At 42.5% G+C, this 20,605-nt stretch overlaps 1 protein-coding gene across 1 annotated transcript in view; it reads right to left on the reverse strand.

Annotated features, from left to right (window-relative positions):
- Nell2 (neural EGFL like 2) overlaps positions 1 to 9,617 on the reverse strand; it is a 363,671-nt gene extending 354,054 nt beyond the window's left edge. The window contains exon 1 of the mRNA XM_031353723.1: positions 9,369 to 9,617. The gene's annotated coding sequence lies outside the window, so the exon portion shown is untranslated. The remainder of the gene's footprint in view (positions 1 to 9,368) is intronic.
- Between the last annotated feature and the right edge of the window lie 10,988 nt (positions 9,618 to 20,605).

Genomic DNA, 20,605 nt, shown 5'->3' on the forward strand with positions numbered 1-20,605 from the left:
TCCCTTCCCCCTCCCTCCTTCCCTCCCTCCCTCCTTCCCTCCCTCCCTCTCTGTAGCTAAGCCCCCTCTCTCTTCCCCTACCCAGCCTAACCCAGCACTGGCTTTTCCTTTGCAGAAAGTTGCTGAGATGGATGGTCTAATCAAGGCACATGTCTCCTCTTCATTAAGTGAACTTCCACAAATACAAAAAGGACTGGGATCCTATATCTCTAGCTCCTCACTTATAACCCACGGACAACCTTATCATTTCTAAGGGTGACGACCAGGCTAGAGCTGCAGCTCTTAGGGGCCTAGACTCATTCCCCCACCATGGGATATTCTCACAGTACAACCCACTTCTCCCGTCACCCCCTGACACTCATCAGACGCTGTCCTGTCTACACCAGATCTTTCACCCTAACAGCCAAGCCTTACCTTACCTTGTTAAAAACAAAAACAAAAACAAAAACAAAACAAAACAAAACAAAAACACCTATAGTCTACAGTCTAAAGGACTTACATTTCTTAAAATCTATGACTGCCTCTTGAAAAATCTGTCAAATGTCAAATCCCAACTCTCCTTCATATCATATTCTCAGGGTGGGTGGAGGCATTCCCCAAGACCAACAAAAGGGTTCAGACAGTCTCTGATCTCCTCCATGAGATCATCCCTTAATTTGGGATCCCAGCCTCTCTCTAGTCAGACAATGGTTCCAACTTCATCTCCCAAATGTCTCAACATACCTTGGTATTTTCATATTCTGTTCCAGCCCCAGTCCTCAGGAAAGATAGAACAGACTAACCAACCACTCCTTAAAAAACACCCTTGTCAAACTGTCGCAGGACCTTCACCTCAGTTGGCTAAGACTTCAACCACTGGCTCTTTTCAGGCTTTCCCCAAACGACTTCAGTTCATCTCAGCCTTTGAGCTCATGTATGGATGACTAGCTCTGACTCCAGTCTTTGACCCAAACCCTCTCCCGTCCCTGATCACCCACTTACTCGCTTACTCTGTCATCTCTGCTCCCTCCTATAGCACTTTACTGGCCACTGTCTACCATAGTCACACACTATCTCCTGTCCTCTCTGGAGTGGGAATTTCTTGCTTCTTTGGAAAGTCAGTTGTGTTGGATGGGGTTCTGCTGGGGCAGACTAGTGAAGGAACATTTCACTGAAGCAGACACAGGAGAGAGGATGTTCTGCTAAAGCAAGCACGTGAAAGGACACATCATGAAGGATTCTTTGCTAACAACACACAAGTATTGCTCCACTTTACATTGTGTAACTGAACTCCATTTTTCATGACTCCAAAGAGAGAAGTGCATCAGAAAGACTTTAGAGGTTCCTAGGGCTACAAGAATGCAGCCTCCTTGTACTTGGGCTGCTTGGCAGAGTGGAGTCAGCTGATACAGCTGTGACTCACTTGGACTTTTGCTAAGAGACTCAGTGCTGAGTGGAGACACGTGGAGAACATGTGATGTTTGGAGGGAGTATAAATAGGACCCAACAGACAGTGATGGAGGCTTGTCAGGGCTGGCTTATAGAGCTAGCTGTACAATGCTTGTTGGTCTCAGTCTTCACTGATCTTCAGTTCACTGAGAGAGGCACAGCAGAGGACTTCTTCTGGCGTTGCTGCTGGTCCTAATCCCTCCTGTTGACTCCTGCCAATATGGCTGAGGCCTGGCTGTCCCTGCTACCACTGCTGCTATGCCAACACAACCTAACCGGACTGCTGGTATACCTGTCAAGTGGACTGATCTGCTGCTGCTGATCTGCAAACTGAACTGATTTCCTGTCAAGGCGAATAGGATTTGCTCCAAAGAACAATTTCTAAACAGGTCTACTTCCCTTGTGTCCTAATAGCCTTTCTTTTCCACTACCTCTGGTAGATAGTGGGCTAGAAGAGAGGTTAAAGTGTTTAAGGACCATCATTATAAATAGGTCTTTGGAAAATGTAAGCTACACCACTCCTTATCAACATTGGAGATCAGGTCCTTCTCTCCCCTCCACACCATGACCCCTCCCCTATTTCCCCTAAATGGTAGGGCCCCTTCAAGTTAATTCTCATGACCCTCACAGCTGCTAAGCTTAAGGTACTCACTCTCTCATTGCGTTCACCTGTCTCACCTGAAGCCCTTTACTCCTCCACCTCTTATACCTTTTACACATCTACTCCAATAGGACCCTGCTCCCTTAAGCTTCAGAAGACATCAAGACCAACCACCTTGCCCTCAGTTCTGTAAAAATGAGGATCCATTCTGGTAGCTGCGCTCAGCCCTATGGGTTTCCTCTTCTCCCCCTCCAGTTCATTATTTATCCAGGATAACCCTTACATATGGAGATTTGAAGTTCAAGAAATCCTCTGTTATGACAGTCTATCCAGATAAGGTCACAGGACTGCTCTATAGCCAGATGGCAGGAGCCTATTGGAATTGCCATCACCCCTATATCTACTATTCTTTCTAAATATTATGACTGTTTTGTTTGTTTCTTTTTTGGGTTTTTTTTCTTTTTTTCAAGACAGGGTTTCTCTGTGTAGCCCTGGCTGTCCTGGAACTTACTCTGTAGACCAGGATGGCCTCAAACTCAGAAATCTGCCTGCCTCTGCCTCCAAGTGCTGGGATTAAAGGCATGTGCCACCACCGCCCAGCTGTTCACTTCTTTTTTGACCCATCAAAGGATTATTGTAAGGAATGGCCAGACAGATACGGGGAGCTGCCCATATTGGTCTTGGCAATTACATATATTGACAGCTCAGACAAATCATCTCTTCCATTTACATTAGACCCTCTTCTCTATCCAAGATTCATGGAATCCCAAGTGGGAAATGGGCACTGTGGTAGTAAATTCTACCACAGCAACAAATCTGAGCTTCCCAAAAGCACAATTCATATCCAGAAAAAAATATGTCCTAATTACCCAATCTCTGGAGATAGGAGAAATGGGAGAATTAGACAATCCTCCAAGGTTATTACTTCTTTGACATCCCCTCTCCTAAATAGTACTAACCTGTCATTTCTTCTTCTTCTCCAGACCCCAACCTCAGCCTATCAGCTCCTTAATGTCACCCAAACTGGCCCCTTTGAAGATTGCTGGCTATGTGTGCCCCTGGAGCCGGCTCACAATTGCCACTTATAGTTTTTCCAGTGACCCTGTCAAATACCTTTGCTTCACCTTTTACCAGCTGCCCTGACCCTGGTACTGCCACAACCTTCTACCTTTTCTTTATCACTTTCTTTGGCATGGCAGACTGTTCTAAGGCATCTGGAACACATTCCATAGGAGGGTTAAGCTTCCCTAGATTGTAACAAAACCATAACTCTCGATACCTCATCTCCACCACAGTGCCCTACACTCCAGAACATGCCAATTCTTCGTGGTACTCAGGTGTATCATCATCTACCTGCCAGTTGATCAGAAGTTTGCATGGTGGTGTTTCTCTTGCCTAAATTAGGGTGGATACAGGCACAGGAGCCCCTACTGGTCCTAGTCTTGGACTCAATAGCTGCCTGGCATAGTAAAGGGGCTATTCAAATCTTGCCCCTTCTGGCTGTTGCAGGAATAACTGTGGTGTTGCCACCAGGACAGCAGGGCTGGCCACCTCTCTAACTTCTCTTTCCTCTTCCCTGTTTTCCAGGATTTTCAATAGATGGCCCAAACAAAACTCGCTCTCCTAGGGCAGTGGTGCTTCAGAACCAACGGGAATTAGAGCTTCTTATAGCTAAAGAGGGTAGGTAGCCTTTGCCTTCTTCTCCAAAAGGAACGCTGCTTCTTTGTCCACCAGTTGGGTATAATAAAAAAGCAAACTCCAACTCCAAACAGACCTCCAAAAGCATAAGGAACAACTCAATGCCTCTGATCCCTGGGTCTGTGAAAACCCCATGTGTAAATGGATACTGTCCTTCCTGACCCCTCTTCTTCTTATTTTTCTGCTTTTTATTATTTGCACACTGCTTCATCAACCTCTTCTCCAAATTCCTCCAATAACAAATCCAAAACAATTTCAACCAAACAATCAATCCCTCTTACAGGATTACCAACAGCTAGCCACAGAGGAAGTGATGCCATCAACTACCAAAGGTGTCCTGATGACAAGGAACAACTGCACCCCAACATTGGCAATGGCCTTAGATAGTAGGAAGCAAAGATCCAACACTCCTACTCCTGCCTTGCCATCGCTCCCCTTTAAGCTCTCCTCTTTATGATGAGAGAAAGAGAGGAATGTTGGCAATCAGGCACTTCTGTGGCCAGCCCCGAGGGACCTGGTGACAATGGAACCATCAGGCAACTTCACATCAGCCCAAAGAGACCAGGCAAAAAAATAAAAATAAAAATGAACACATCATCACAATCTGCCCAGAGGCCACACATTCCCATTGTGGTGTCTGTGCATGTCTTCCTGTGCATATGCCACACCATGCCCATCTCCCCTTCTTGTCTTCCCTTCCTCCACTCAGAGGCAGCCTCTGTGCCCCCTTACCCCTGCCTTTAATAAACCTAATAGACCTGTTATAAGGTGTGATTTTGTTGGAATTTGCCATTTAGGTCCCTCCGTGAGGACTTCTGGGGGTTGGTTTGTTTGTTTCTCCAAAAACCTTATTTTCCCCCTTCTTTAAGCAAAGAAAACTAAAGAAGCAGCATGCTTCTATGATGGAAACCCCAACCCCTCCCTCTAGAGAACACCATAGTTTCCAGGAAGATGCCCAGAGTCTTGGTGTGGTCCTCTCTCGGCTCCTAGCTCCCCCACACCCTTGCCTGAAGCATAAATATCTGTTTGCAGCAGACTCGAGCAGCAGCCATGAAGGAAATTCTGTGAGAGGTGCAGGTACAGGAGGTTTGTGTAAGTATTTATATTGATCATCACGAGTCCCCCACCTTAGATTTGTTGTTGTTGTTGTTGTTCTTGCTGCTGCTGTAGTTGGAGTTTGGGTTGCTTTGCTTGCTTGCTTGTGTGCTTCCTTGTTTGGACACTGAGAGTGGCTCGGAGTGCCTGGGATCTGCCTGTCTCTGCCTCCCCCGCCCCCGTACTGAAATTACAAATGCTTGTGTTATTCCTGGCTTTCTACAAGGGTGCTTGGAATCAAACATAGGCCCTAGCTTGTACCATAAGCACTCTGATGGCTGAGTTTTCTACCTCCGGCTTGTATTTTTGTATTTTATGGGAGATTTTTGGCTATGTTTAGAGACTGGCCCCTCCATTAACATTCTTGACTACATTACTTCTTGACTACATTCTTGACTACAAAATCACTTACAAACTTTTAACCAACAAATGGATGTGATGATTTCTATAGAAAAGCAGAAAGCTCAAGATGGCTAACATCTGCTAGGGATCAGATGATGGTAGAAAGGGATTGTCAGGATAACCTCTCTGTATGCACAGATCAAACATCTACCCTCTGGCACCTCCATTTTCTTAGAGGAAGACCAGTAATCTTCTGTTTGTGTGTGAAGAAGAAATAAACAGGTATAAGAGTATAAAGCTTAATGCTTTTAACTCTCAGGAGTTCAAGGATTTAGACATCACATACAAAACACATTGCTGAATGGAGAAAGTCATTTTACAGTACATCACAGAACCATCTAATTGAAAATACCACTCAGACCTGTATCCATGCAACACAAAGCATGAAGCACGAGGCTCATGTTGTAATCTACTTCTTAACTGCAGCTGCAGTTAAACAAGAAAGCAGCTCAAGAGAGTCACATACAGTACCTAGTATTTCGTTAGTTCCTTTCAGAAGCAAATGCATTGTGAACATGCTTCTAATTTTCATGAAAAAGAAAATCCTATCAATCATTCCTAGAATTAGTCTCTTACTGTGAGAGGGAGTAAAATCACCTCGTGCAGTCATTTCAGAGGATAAAATATCTCAGAGATATAATTAGAGGTTATAAGTGATGGCTAATCTCTCACCACTAATTTTGGAGTATTTTTATGTAAATTGTATGTAAAGTCTTCAAACTTTCTGAGAACTCCTCAAACCCATGATTAAATAGACAAATTATGTTCAAATCTGTGTTGTATAACAGAAAATTGATAAAGTGGTTAAAACTAATTTTATTATAATGATATTTTTAAATCAAGCATTTGCTTTAAACTGTCAGCTTTGGACTTGGAGTAAAAGAAAAAAAAATCACAACTATCCCCTTATATTCTAGTTTACTCTTCAACAAAACTCAGTCTCCAAAGGGAAAACTCTAATTGTACCAATACCAAGAATTCTAGTATGGCTGTCTGGAGAGTCCTGAGACCCATTGGACGGAACACCAGTGGGCTCCTCTGGAGTTAAGCCGAAAAGGCCAAGGGAAGCTGTGTTCTATGGTTTCTTTTATCACCTTTCTTGCAATTTCCCACTTGAATGCCCTTTAAACTTGCACCCAGCCACACTTTGTTCTTTATTGTATTTCAATCTGGGAGGCAAATACCTTAATTAAAAACCTGGAATGACCAAGAACTCTGGTCGCACCTCTAACACTGATGTTGTTCTCAGTCTGTCATTTAATTAAAATAGGATAATAGCCCAATTTCAAGAACTAGTCACCATGTGGCCTCTGCCTCATCGTTTAAACCTCCCCCTCTTCCCACTGCTTGTACCCACAAAACATTTCAGGGAACTGAATTTATCACAAGTAAAACCGCTTCCATTAAATTATTTCCTATTAAATAGAATTCAGTATACAATGATCCGTGAATGATTTTGCTTATTCCCTTTCATGACAAGGCTGTAAAGGCCTTGTGTGGAGCCTATGAAAACAATTTCACCCAGTTTTGGCCTCTGCAATCACAACATCAAAGCTGAGGTGGCTAAGAAGTGAGTTCTAGAATTAATAGTTCCACATCATCATTCAAAGGTCCAGAGAAGAATCCAATCCAAACGAAAGTCCAATCGGGAGAAAGCTGAGACTATAAAGATATGGCATTTGCTGCAGTGGATGCCAAACAATATGGTGGCTACCGGGGGCAGAGACAAGAGAAGTTTCTCTTCTGGGCTGATTAACATTACACCCATTACAGCAGAGAGGAAGCATGCTAGCATATGATAGTGAAAACAGAAAGTATGTCAGGGGTCTTGGGAAAATGAGAAGCAGAATCCAGCGCATGATGGAGAGAGAGTTGTAAAGTGTGGGACGGGGACGCACTGTGAAAGGAGAGAGGCAAGGAGCTGCTTGGTGAGGAAGGATCTTCCGAGTGATCTCCCTGTCTCACTGAATCAAGGAGCAAAGCCATCAACTAAAAATGAGGGGCAGGAAGGAGTGGGTAACCTGAGAAAATGAAACAATGTATCACTTAGAAATCTCTGCGGAGTGTAAACAGAAGTCAATAAGTAAACAGGAGCTTCCATCAACGGAATCTTACAGAACTATTAAAGATCCCGCTGAGAAACACTGTCAGGAAAATTAAGAGACTTGTCTATTGGGTTCATCGGTAATCACCAGCTGCAAGCTCAGGAAACACATATATCGAATGTCTATCATGTGGCAAACACTAGTTTAACCTTTTGATTTTATAAATGCTTTTAAGCCTACAGTGTGCCCCTCAGCTATGAGAAAAGCGAGGCACACAGCAGCTAAAAATCTTATCCAACATGGAATGCCTGGTAGATGTTAGACTACATGAGATCAGGTCCAGAGGCACACCCTGAACCATAGTGCGTCTATGCAAATCACTGAGCCTAGCCAAGCAGAGACTCAGGCAAAGAAGCCAGGGGTTGCAAGTTAATGGGCAATGTCATCTGAAGGTGACAAATGAAGTGAAGGCAGGAGCTGGAGGGCGGGGCAAACATTAAAAATAATGTAGGTCACTAGACTGCAACTGCCCAAGAGGCTGAAAACTGTCTTAGAGGCAGTGAGCTGAAAATAGCAGTTGCTGGCAGCATTTTAGAAATTGACATTTTAAGGGTGGTACATGCACTCACAATAACAAACCATGAAAATTAGCAGCTATAGTTATGAAGGGGGTCAAAACAAGCTTATAGAAAGGGCAGGGAACTGAAAGGAATTGAGTGTTATATTATTTACATGAGCCAGGGAGTGTGTAGAAATATGTTAAAACTTTAACCAAATGGAAAGGCTTGTCACAGACATTTGTAGACGACTTCATTCACAGGCATTGAAGGGTGAGTACAGGCAGGTGGTCACGTTCCAAACAAGGGTCCCAACTCTGCCAAGATTACCAAGAGCCTTCTAGATGTCCCATACCCTGGGCCTCGGTGAGCTAGAGATATTTTCTGGATAAAGGGGCAAAATGATAATCCCAGTTCCATCTCCAGACTCAGGATAATGTTATGATCTCTAACGTTTCAAAACCATCCTGTTATGTCATAGGTACAACTATTGCCATTACGATTGCCCATCTCAAAAGAGACTTGTTGGTTTGCTAATATGAGCTGGTTGGTTTGAGGAGGTAGTTATTCCCCATGATTTGTATGGCATTCTGGGAAACCGATTTCTTCTGGGTAGTGTTTCCTGTCACATTTAAGTCTAACATGATGTAAAGCTACTGTCAATTCTCTGTGGCTGAGAATGTTTGTGAACGCATGAAAGGGCCCTGTGGAAGAGACACCTCACAAAAGAACTTGGGATGGAATCCTTCTCCCAGAAGTTCTCCCATTTACTGCTCCTCTATACCTGACATCTTTGCTGCTCATAGAGAACTTTGGCCTAAAGAACCACATTCCTACTTGTATCTTCAACAGGACTTAACACCCGTACTGAGTTCCCTCAGGAATATTTCCAAAAGAAATCAAATTCACCTCAATTTGTTCAGTGAAGTGGATAACTGGGTAGTTTGAAACAACATGCCTAATTAAAACGCTATTTACTGTTTTTTTTAAAATTGGCATTTTTAAAAGAAAACATGGCAAAATATTATCCAGAACAATTTTAAAATTTTACATTTGTCCATTTTATGCAGAAGGTGGGCCTGAATGTGCAGGGCAGAGGCTAATTTGCAGGTGGGAATCAAACTCAGGTGTGTCAAGCTTGAAGGCAAGTTCATTTACCCACTAAGCCATCTTGCCTGCCATCAGTGACACTTTTTAAAAGTATCAACTACCTTCTCCTAAATATATTAGTGTGCTTTGAACACAGAAGTACAATTCCTATATACTAAATAACTATATTTAATAATTAGATATATGTTCAAGTATATTTAAATGCACACTCACTTATATTAAAATAATAAATATAGAGTTGTTCTACTAATAAAAAGAAAGTTATTTATATCATCATTATCTTAAACTAAAAAAAACCCTAAGCATTCCCCCATTAAACTTAATTTTGCCAATGTTATTTAAAGATGTCTTATAAACCACAATCATGCTAGAAAAATCGTAAGTAAACTACCCATGTAACCCAAGATTGTTATCACTGATTTAAATATTTACCTTGAGGAAATATAAAATATCCGGAGCTGTTTCTGGGAGTCAAGTTTGATAAGCCACTTTGGGCATTTGGAGGACCACACAAAAATAAGTGTGAGACTTGCCGCCACATCCTCTGGATACGTGTATTTAATTCTTTCTGAAACTCAGTGACGGATCCCTCCTCGGAGCATCCCAGAGCCTACACTAGGCAGGTTTGAGAAGTCATGGCGAGCTGGGGCAGTGCTGATGGGCATACTCCACGGGCACCTAAAGGGAAGCTACAGGGGTGACTCTGGGCGGTGTCACCACACCTCGCTTCCCGGGGCAACATCCACCTGGCTTGGAGGAAGTTCCGCCAGCGAAGGGCGGAGCTTCTTAGGGACCCACCAGAGGGCTCAAGGGGACAGCTGCTTCAGGCTGCCCTCTGCAGGCCGTGGAAGGAGCCAGACTGGGAATAAAGCATTTATCACCAACTACAAACCATGACTAGCAGACACCATATGAATAGGGGGGTGGGTGCGGGGGGGGGAGGGATGGGTAGCAGTACATCTGAATTGGAAGAAGACAGAGATTCATTCTGTTCCACTGACACCTGGCCTATTCAGCAGAGAATGTCCTTTCTGCCTGGGTTCCTGGCATTCCACACATCCACAAAATGTATGATACACTGAAGAAGACAAAGAGGAAAAAAACCTACTTCAAAACAGGGAAATAAAAGAATGCTTAGGACCTTGGAATCCAGAGGATATTAATTCCTGGTCCCTTTGGTAGATGCTCATATCCTTGTATAAAATAAAATAACAAGGGTATTTGCAACGTCTGAGCACAGGGTCCCAAATACAATGTAAACTGCTGGGTAAGGGGTGATGTACAGTGTTGCTCAAAGATTCTACAGAGAGTCAACCATATTTAACACATCCAAGACTTAAGCTTTAATCTCCTCGTCTGGGAACGAAATATTTAATACCGGAAGGTGCCTCAAAATTAGAATGTGATCTAGAAAAAAATATGTATTTGGTTTTGTCTATTTTTTTTCTAACATGATACTATAAGACTCTCTGAGACCCTGGATGGTGCCACTCATGGCTCTCTCCAGCTTTTGTTATTAGAATCTGATGTCTGCCAAGTTCTCTGCAGACTCCAGACCACAAAAGATGACATAGGAGACATGTGGCAATATCTCCTCTCCTGGACCTACTATGTTGTGTACTTCTTCCATAGGTTTTTAAAAACTCTTTCATTATCTTACATGTGTGGGTGTTCTGTCTTTATGTGTACATGTGCCATACTCCCAAGGCTGAAAGAAAGTTTTGGATCCCATGGAACTCTCTCAGCATGGATTTTTAAAAAATTGCTGTTAAAGAGCACCACTACATCGAATTGTAACTCCCACATCTATGTCTTGTAACTTTGGTTCCCTCAAGGTACCAAGAGCCTCAACTACAGTTGCCAAAATCAGCACAGAGGGTATTGGATGTGGTGGGAGGACTGAAGGATTCCAGTGAGCAGTCTGTTTTCTTGGAGAGCAACTTGCAGACATGGTGACTTCTTGACCTTCAGTTCACTGGTTGCCTCTTGGTTTGATGGTTCTTGATACGGCCCCGCAGGGTTGACTTATAACATAAGCTTAGAGTTTCGCCTTTGCCTTGGTATTTTGTTGCGTGTTTCCCATAATTATGAAGGATTCTGGTGAGCAGTTTATTTGTTTTCTCTCCTGGAACTCTGGCACACTGTTCCAAATGGTAAGGTGGCGGGGCGGGGAGTGGAGTGCAGGTCTCCAAATTGTAAAGGATTCTAAGTAGTTCACAAGGATGTTCCCAGGAATTCAGAACTCATCAGAGAGGCATTGTGACTGCAGACACTGGCACTCATCTTCAAGGTCACAGGAGCTCCACAGCTCATTTCTTCTCTATCTTCCATTGTTGATTTGCAAACTAATGAAGCTAGATGAGTGAGAAAATAAATTAATTTGACTAGTTTCTTGCCAAGATGGCTTGAAACAAATTTTCAAATGTTGTACTGACACGTTCTGTCCCTCAAAATAACCACTGTGTCTATTCAAACTGTGAGAACAGAAAATCTGCCATAGCTGTCAATTACAAAAATTAATGTGTCAATTTCTTTGAATTAAACATCAGAAGACTAAATGCTAGAAAAGCCAACAACCCCTCCCATATCCACTTCATAAAACTGCAACTCTGGATAATACTTTTCTGTGCATTTACTGATTGCTGAAGTCACTGTCATCAAGTTTTGACATAAAATACTTCAGGCACCCAATTTAGAAAACAAATAGCCATTAAGTGTCCAGAATGTCTCTTGCTATCGATGTCTTAATAACAGAATAATGTTAATGTGTTTCTCTCTGCCTTCTTCTCAAAAAAATTAGACAGCTCAAGGTGTGTTTATTCATTTTTGCAAATATATTTTCCCATTCTGTCAAAAAGAAAAACATAATTCAACTGAAGTGTATCAGAACTGAGCTTCCTTATGATACATTATGTGACAAGCAGTAAATAAAATGAACTTTTTATGAATACATTATGCGTGGGATATGTTTCCAGGGTTGCATATAAAGAGTATTTTAATGACATACATTTTTCTAGGTAACCAAAAGCATGTTGCTATTTTGGTAATGCCTGAACTGAATATAAAACAATTCTTAAGTGTCCTAGTACAAACTCAATAGGCCCAGCACCTGAAATATTGACATGCCAACACAGTAAACAGGGTTTGGAAAATTATTCCTTCAGGAAATTATGTCAGCCACTACAGACATTTTTTAAAAAAAAAATACTTGATATATTTAATACTCTATGAATTGAAGTTCTGTTTTAATGTCAGTTACTTTAAATGATGGCAATCACCCCATACACTTTAGATAATTAACACACAATTATTACTTTATTAAGCTATATAAAGTAGTGTATTTTGCACAATCAACTTATTAATCATATGAATGACTTGGAAACAAGAAACAGAGCCACAAACGTTATAATTTAGCAAAGGAAATGTCAAAACAAAACATATCTATCATGTTAAAATGCTTCCAGTATAATGCCATATTTTAAGGCTGTCTATAAATTTTATGTGAAGAATATGTTTAATTTCACTAAAGGATAAAATATACTATTATAGAGATCTGAAAGAAGCCGGGCAGTGGTGGTGCACACCTTTAATCCCAGCACTTGGGAGGCAGAGGTAGGCAGATTTCTGAGTTCGAGGCCAGCCTGGTCTACAGAGTGAGTTCCAGGACAGCCAGGGCTATACAGAGAAACCCTGTCTTGAAAAACCAAAAATAAGAAAAAAAACAAGGAGACCTGAAAGAAATCCACTTAATTGCTAACAGTAACTATATTTTGGAAAATAGATGCTCTTTGTAACATTCTTTTTTCTTTTTTCTTTTCTATGCGATTTGTTTTATTTTTATAATTTCTAAAATAATTTTACTACCATATAAATATAGCGATACTTCATTAGGACTAGTCATAAAACTATGCCTATTTAATAGAATAATAATAGTAGGTTCCCTCTTAAGGCTACAACGTACTAAGCAATCCCTTCTTGGCCCCAATAACACTGTTAGATACAAATGCCACTGGGAGAGTGAGCCTTGTGTCCAGGAGAAGGTGGTTGGTAGTTCCCCATGTCATCTGTGCCACTGTCAAACTAATTGGCATGTCTTGTCAGACAGTTCTTACTGTGGTTCTCAGGTTTCACATCTGGGAAAGTCTCCTGATCACTTTTCGCTTCCAGTAATGCGCTTAGTACCTCCCAGAACTACAGAAGCTCCCAGGTAAAGAGGAAGATCCCGAGTTGGTTCCAGCTTCCTATATATCCATAGCCTGTGACTTAAATCTGTGACGTCTCCAGCAATAGGCTCCTACTGTTGAGTTCTAGAGAGTAACCAAGAGGATTGGCAGTACCCTGTAATGCTTCGGGGTTTATGGGACGTTCCTGACCAACAGCTCCAAAAGAGATTACACATGCCTGGCCCTGGCTTCTGTTTATCAAGAAGACAATTATCTTCAGAAAAATAACTTACTAAATAAATATCACTTGAGTATCTCTTGTGTGCCTGGCACCTATTATAAGCATAAGATAAATGGCAGGAAATAAATTACATAGGGTTAGTGTGTCTGAGAAGCTGATGGGCTGGAGCTTGGAGAGCCGGAGGAAGAGGCTTCCAGGAGGACCTCAGAGAAGGAGCCTCCAGTCTAGGCTTGAGGCTTTCATGGGACTTGAACTTTGGGAGGCAGCTGCAGGGCTTTGAGAAATGGAGTGTTGTGATCAAAGCAGCTTTAAAGAGGCATCCTGACCACTGTGAGCAGAATAGGCAGGACGGGTGGTGGGAGATGTGGGAGAAAGCCAAAAGATATTTTAGAGATTTGAGAAGAAATAAAGGTCATTTGAATCATAATGTCAGGGCTGTAAGACAGAGTCAAGCACATGGGAAGGACTAGAGACTGGTCAAAATAAAGGTGCGCCCTTGCACATTTTCTCTGTGAAAGGTCAGCTGTCTAACCACTAAATATCCAAGTTTCCTATGTTAATGGTCTTAGGTTTAAAAGGGGATTTTTTTTGCAGAAAAATAATTATATGTTTATTATAGGACAGGACTAAGAAAGTTGCTCTTGGATTCTGCATACTCCAATTTAGGCCACTTATTTCCCACACTGCATATGCTTTTTCCTAATCTTGAAGAATTATTTTCCTGCACCCAGTAAAAACACACATTTCCTGAGAGACAACAGAGTCATCTTTTAAACATTCCTCTTTTTAAAAGTGAGGAAGTGGACTTTAAGTGAGTAGCCTGAGCGTGTGGTCACATGATGACCCTGGGGGGAAGGCTATCTCAGGAGTAGCCTACGTCACTACTCCTTCAGAAACCAGTTCTAAGTCACATTTGCAAAAATCCATAGTTCTAGCTCCATTTCCAAAATGTAGAATACAGGTTCAAAGGCTGTTCAGGCTTGAAAACAGATCGGGCGCCTGTGGAGGCTCTGCTAGTGTGTGACTTTGAACCAGGGACTGACATGCTACAGCCTGCTTTCTCAAGTGAAACAGCATAGTCATCAGAAATCAATGCAAATGTTGAAGAATTCACTTGGGACAGAGAGCACACAGTAAAACAAGCATGTAGTGATTATTAGCTACTACCAATATCTCAATATTCCTAATATTTGCCTGAATAACTTTGAGTCCAATCTGTATTTTCTCCTATAATCTCCTGAAACTCATAACATTTTCATAAATTCTCATTTATTTTTTTAACAGGCACCTTATATGAAAAGCTGTTGTTGTTATAAGAGGCATAAAAATAGCCACCAAAGATGGTTCACTTGGTGCAGTTGAGTTGCTACAATAAAAAAAATCTATAGGGGCTGCATAGCTTATGAATGGCATAATGTGGTGCATACAGCGACAGAGGCTGCAAATGTCTCAGACAAGTCACCATTGGGCTCTGTGGCTGCTGAGAACCTCCTCCTTACGAGGGTGAGGGACTTCTGTGCTGTCTTACTTAGGGTTTTACTGCTGTGAACAGACACCATGACAAGATTTAATTGGAGATGGCTGACAGGTTCAGAGGCTCCGTTCATTATCTTCAAGGCAGGGAGCATAGCAGCATGCAGGCAGACTTCGGGCTGGAAGAACTGAGAGTTCTACATCTTCATCTGAAGACTGATAGAAGCCTGGCTTCCAGGCAGTTAAGCTGAGGGTCTTAAAGCCACACCCACAGTGACACACCTATTCCAACAGGGCCATGCCTCCAAATAGTGCCACACCCTAGACCACGCATATTCAAACCACCACATATGTCCTCACACAGCAAGAAGACTTAACAGCCTTCCTCAGGCCTCCCGGCTGAGGGCAGACCCTCATGATCTGACCATATCTCATAGTACCATCCCTGCACTTTGACATCTGAATTTAGGGAGATGTTGACATTCAGACCAGAGCAACCACAGTACTGTGAGCCCTCAGGTCTTGTTGATTATGTACTTTCAAGTCAAAGGAACCTTGCAGAGATGATTAAGGTGAAGAACCTCCCTGCAGTAGGGACATTGCCTAGTTGTACAACAGTTTGATTTAATCACTGAATGGTCTTAAAAAAGAAGAGAGACTTTCTAGTTGCTATCAGAAAACCAGTGAAAGGACACTGTACAAGGGTCTTCTTGGGTTCTGTGCTGCTGCTGCTGCTGTTGCTGTTGCTGTTGTTGTTGTTGTTGTTGTTGTTGTTGTTGTTGTTGTTGTTTTTAACCTCTTTGCTGGCTTTGATAACCGGAAGTCAGGGGAAAGGGCATTTCCAGAGAGAATCAACTAAGATGGCAAGAGACACTTTAAAGTTTACAGTACCATCCTGTGGACTGGGGACCCAGATGGAACAAACAGGAAAGAGGCATATTTCAGTACCACATCACAAGCATCCTCTCTCACTCTCTCTCGTCTCCTCATATCATGAAGGACTGAAACCAGGGACCCAAATGAACCTTTCCTCTCTTGTCTGTGCCAAGTGTTTAGTCACAGCTACCACATCAAGCAATCCCTGCAAGGATTTTTCTATCCAATAATTAAAACATCTGTCTAGACAATGCTTTGTTTGTCATAGCCATATCATCCTCACTAATAATAGCCTCAGGTACAAAAATACCTAAATGTTCCTTGACAAATGAACACACAGTGTTCACGGTTTGTCTACACTGCGGCATGCTGTTCGGCCATGGGAAGAAGGAATGACCCAACTGGAGAGCTCTTGAAATCACACCACTGAGCAAAGGAAGCCATATGCAGAAGACGTCAGATAGCATGAAATGCCATAAAAGAGCAAGCTACACAGGGGGGAAGCAGACCAGTGGTTGCTCAGCAGGCAGAAATAAGCATTAACCAGAAAGGGGCACAAGAAAGTGCTCCAGAGATGGGTGTGCACTGTATCTTCCTTGTGTTGGTGTCCCCTGGAGTACATACCTGTCAAAATTCATCGAACTGCACAGTTTAACATGCTCTTAAATTATACAAATGGGAATGAAAGGGAGAAATACTAAAGTTGAGTAAATGACTGAGTTTAGAGAATGGGACTGGGAAAGAGGGACATTTTTATTAATGCATCTCACATCATTTGCACCTTCAATGTCCATAAAAATATAACTCATCCCCTCCACCTGAACACTTCATTTTAATGTCTGTCTTAGACAGGGTTTCTGTTCATGTACAAACATCATGGCCAAGAAGCAAGTTGGGGAGGAAAGGGTTTCTACAGCTTATACTTCCACATTACTGTTCATCACCGGAGGAAGTCAGGACTGGAACTCAAGCAGATCAGAAAGGAGGAGCTGATGCAGAGGCCATGGAGGGATGCTACTTAATGGCTTGCTCAGCTTGCTTTCTTATAGAACCCAGGTCTACCAGCCCAGGGATGGCACCACCTACAAGGGGCCCTCCCCGCTCAATCACTCATTGAGAAAATGCTTTACAGCTGGATCTCATGGAGGCATTTCCTCAAGGAAGGCTCCTTTGTCTGTGATAGCTCCAGCCTGTGTCAAGTTGACACAAAGCCAGACAGGACCGCAACTCTGCATCTTTTCCCTTGCCCAAGACTCTTATTTTTGTTATTGTTGTTGCTGTTGTTGTTGTTGTTGTCCTTGGTGGTGGTTGGAGGGGAGTGGGTTTTGGTTTTGTGGATTTATATTTTTCCAAAATTGATTTTTGATTCACATTACATCCTTTCCTCCCAGTTCTGCCCTTAAAAGTCCTTCCCCCCACCACTACCTCCTCTCCTTCTTCTCAGAGAAGGGGAAGCCCCCTTGGGTCATCAAATCGCTGGGACATCTAGTCCCAGCAGGACTAAGCACTTCATCTTCCACTGAGGTCATACCAGGCAGTCAAGAAGGAAGAAGAAGATCCAATGGCAAGCAACAAAATCAGAGACAGCCCCTGATAAAACAATCCTGTACAATAAAAGAATTTCTGGAAGTATTTCAATCCTTGATTTCAAACTATTCTACAGAGCAATAGTGACAAAAACTGTATGGTATTGGCATTAAAACAGACAAGTTGACCAATGGAATAGAATTGAAGGCCCAGAAGTAAACCCACACACCTATAGACCCCTGCACACACCTATAGACCCCTGGACTCTAGTTAAGGAAGGTGACCTCCTGACATGTCCCTTTGTTCCTGACTGCTTAGGACGTATGAGCATAAGAACTCTGCTAATTTTATACCAAGCATAAGAAAATAGGTTTTTTTTCTGATTTGTACTAAGCTGGAACTTAAAAATAGCTGTCTGCATTGGTGAACCCCTTCCTTCTGCAAGGTCTTTATCCGTCCCTAGGTTTACACCATTGTATGAGTGACATGGGATCACGTACTCATAACACTAATGTGTCTGACCTTAGTCTGTCTTCTTCATCTTCACCCTCCCTCCCCAGATGATCTTTTCTAATGGAAAGGAAATTGCCCCCTTCTCAGTTTTATGCTTCTTCATTGTGTTTCTGGCTATTGAGGCACCTCATATCATCTTCTTACAGAGCATGTGGTATTTAACTTAAAACCTGTACATGGTTTTCCTACCTGCCTACTACATTCTTCTCTGATGTAAAGAATATGAAACTAATCACTATGTTCTAGAATTAGAATGAAGGTTAAAAAATTACTAAGGAGAAATAACTGTTGGAAAGGTATTCAACTATAAAAAATGAGCAAAGATTAAATTTATCAGAATGTCTCTTTTGAAACCTTTTATTAAGGTTGGAGAGATGGCTCAGTGGTTAAGAACACTTACTGCTTTTCCAAAGAATATGAGCTCAGCCCCCAGAACCCACATGTACCAGCCTATAACCTCCTAGAACTCCAGCTGCAGGGGATCCAAGGCCCTCTTCTGGCCTTCATAGGCAACCTCACACCAGAACACACACACACAACACACACACACTAACACACACACACAGAGACATACACACTCACACATGCACACAGACACTCACACATGCACACACACACTCACACATACACACATACAGAGACACACACTCACACACACACACAGACACACACACACGCTCACACATGCACACAGACACTCACACATGCATACACATACACACTCACACACACACATACACACACACAGAGACACACACACACTAACACATGCACACCTTAAAACTATCTAGCTCCTATGAGAAATAGGTGTTGAATAACATAAGAAACGGTAAGAGGATGTTTCTTAGTGGTCATCACAACCATTAAAAATGAGAGTCAACAGATGGAAAGAAATAAATAAATTAGAGATGAAGTTGGCTGCACTCAAGTACTAGGCTACATTATTTCCAAAAAAATAAAAACTAAAATAAAGGGGCCATAAGTTTTTCACTGAAGCTCAAATCTTAATGTTTACTTAGATTATTGGAGTCAGGCTAAATGGATTAATATTTTAACAAAAAAAAGTCCTTAATCTAATCAAGGAAGTTATGGAAAGATGGAACAAAGGTATATTTACTCCCCAAAATTTAAAATGTAAACTAGGCCTCATGTGGTCAAAATTATTTGTCTAAGTTCCTGCACCGGTAAACAGTGTTGCTAAACCTCTTGTGTGTTATAAAGTTATCTCAATGAGGATGTCTGCATGACAGCACCTAAGTGGTTGGAGCAGATTTGGGAGAATAGAGAACTAAATCTTTGTGTCCTATTCTCAGAACTCTTCTGTGAACAGGCTGTAAGACAAGGAGCAGTAACACACAGACATTGTGACACTCCTGACCAGGACAAGTTGTTAGGACTGGCTGATGCTTAGAAAGATCAAGCAGGAATTGATAACGCCATATCACAGAGAGATACATGAGCAATATATGACCTCCTGAGAGTGGGAGTCCAGATTCAGGTACTGCCTTTCTTAGGATTTTCATTGTTGTGAAGAGACACCATGACCAAGGCAACTCTTGTAAAGGCTAGCATTTAACTGGGGCTGGCTTACAGTTTTAGAGGCTCAGTCCACTATCATTATGGCAGAAAGCACGGCAACAGGTAGGTGGACATGGTCCTGGAGGAGTGGAGAGTTCTACAAATTGATCTGAAGGCAACCAGAAGGACTGTCATCTGCACTGAGCAGAGCCTGAGCATAAGAGACATCAAAGCCCACCTACACAGTGATGTACTTCCTACAAGGCCAAACCTCCTCCATCAAGGCCACACCTCCTCCATCAAAGCCACACCTCCTCCATCAAGACCACACCTCCTCCATCAAAGCCACACCTCCTCCATCAAGGCCACACCTCCTCCATCAAAGCCACACCTCCTCCATCAAGACAACACCTCCTCCATCAAGACCACACCTCCTCCATGGCCACACCTCTTCCAATAAGGCCACACTTCCTAATAGTGCCAATTCCTATGGCCAAGCATTGAAACACATGAATCTACATGGGAAAAACATATTCAAACCATCACATGTACCATTTTTTAAACCTCCTGTCATAATCAACTAGACAAAGATTAAGAATATCAAGTAAATCAATGGGTACTTGGTAATAGGGATAGATTTCTTGGTCTGGGGAAATTATGGCATTAGGTGTTGGTATTCTGTCTAAACTCCACCCTCACAGTTCCTGGCAGCAGCCAGATATGCTCCTCCCCACAGTTACCTGGCTACAGCCAGGTAGACCTGGCCCACTATAAAAGGGGCTGCTTGGCCCCTCCTCACTCTCTTGTCTGTCTGTCTCTCTTGCCTCTCCCTTGCCTCTTGCTCCTTCTCTTCCCATTCCCTTCGCCCCTCTCTCCACATGGCCATGGCCGGCCTCTACTTCTCTCCTTCCTCCTTCTCTCTGACTTTCTCTGCCTTTGATACCCTCTTAACTCCCCTCCCCATGTCCTCAATAAACTCTATTCTATATTATACTGTCATGTGGCTGGTCTCCCAGAGGTAAGAGATGCCCGGCATGGGCCCACTGAAGCACCCCCTTCCCCCACACCACACCAGAACATATTCTCATAGCTCTTTATCTTTTTATGATCACAACATTAGGTTTGTACCATGAAGAGTGATAGTGGCTTCTGTCAGTATTCTGAATTCATACTCTGTTTTCTTAGAGGGTTCTGAACTTCTAAGTGAAATTCTGATGGGTGGAGTCAATCAACACCACTGCAAGCTACTCGTGCCAGCCCTGGAACCAGAACACAAAGTATCCGCCCTGTGTAAAGGCAAACAGAAAAACAGAAGTCATTGACACTGGCTACTTTTCAGTCTAGTTACAGAATAAAAA

Source organism: Mastomys coucha, unplaced genomic scaffold, assembly GCF_008632895.1.
Source record: "Mastomys coucha isolate ucsf_1 unplaced genomic scaffold, UCSF_Mcou_1 pScaffold11, whole genome shotgun sequence".
Classification (NCBI taxonomy): Eukaryota; Metazoa; Chordata; class Mammalia; order Rodentia; family Muridae; genus Mastomys; species Mastomys coucha.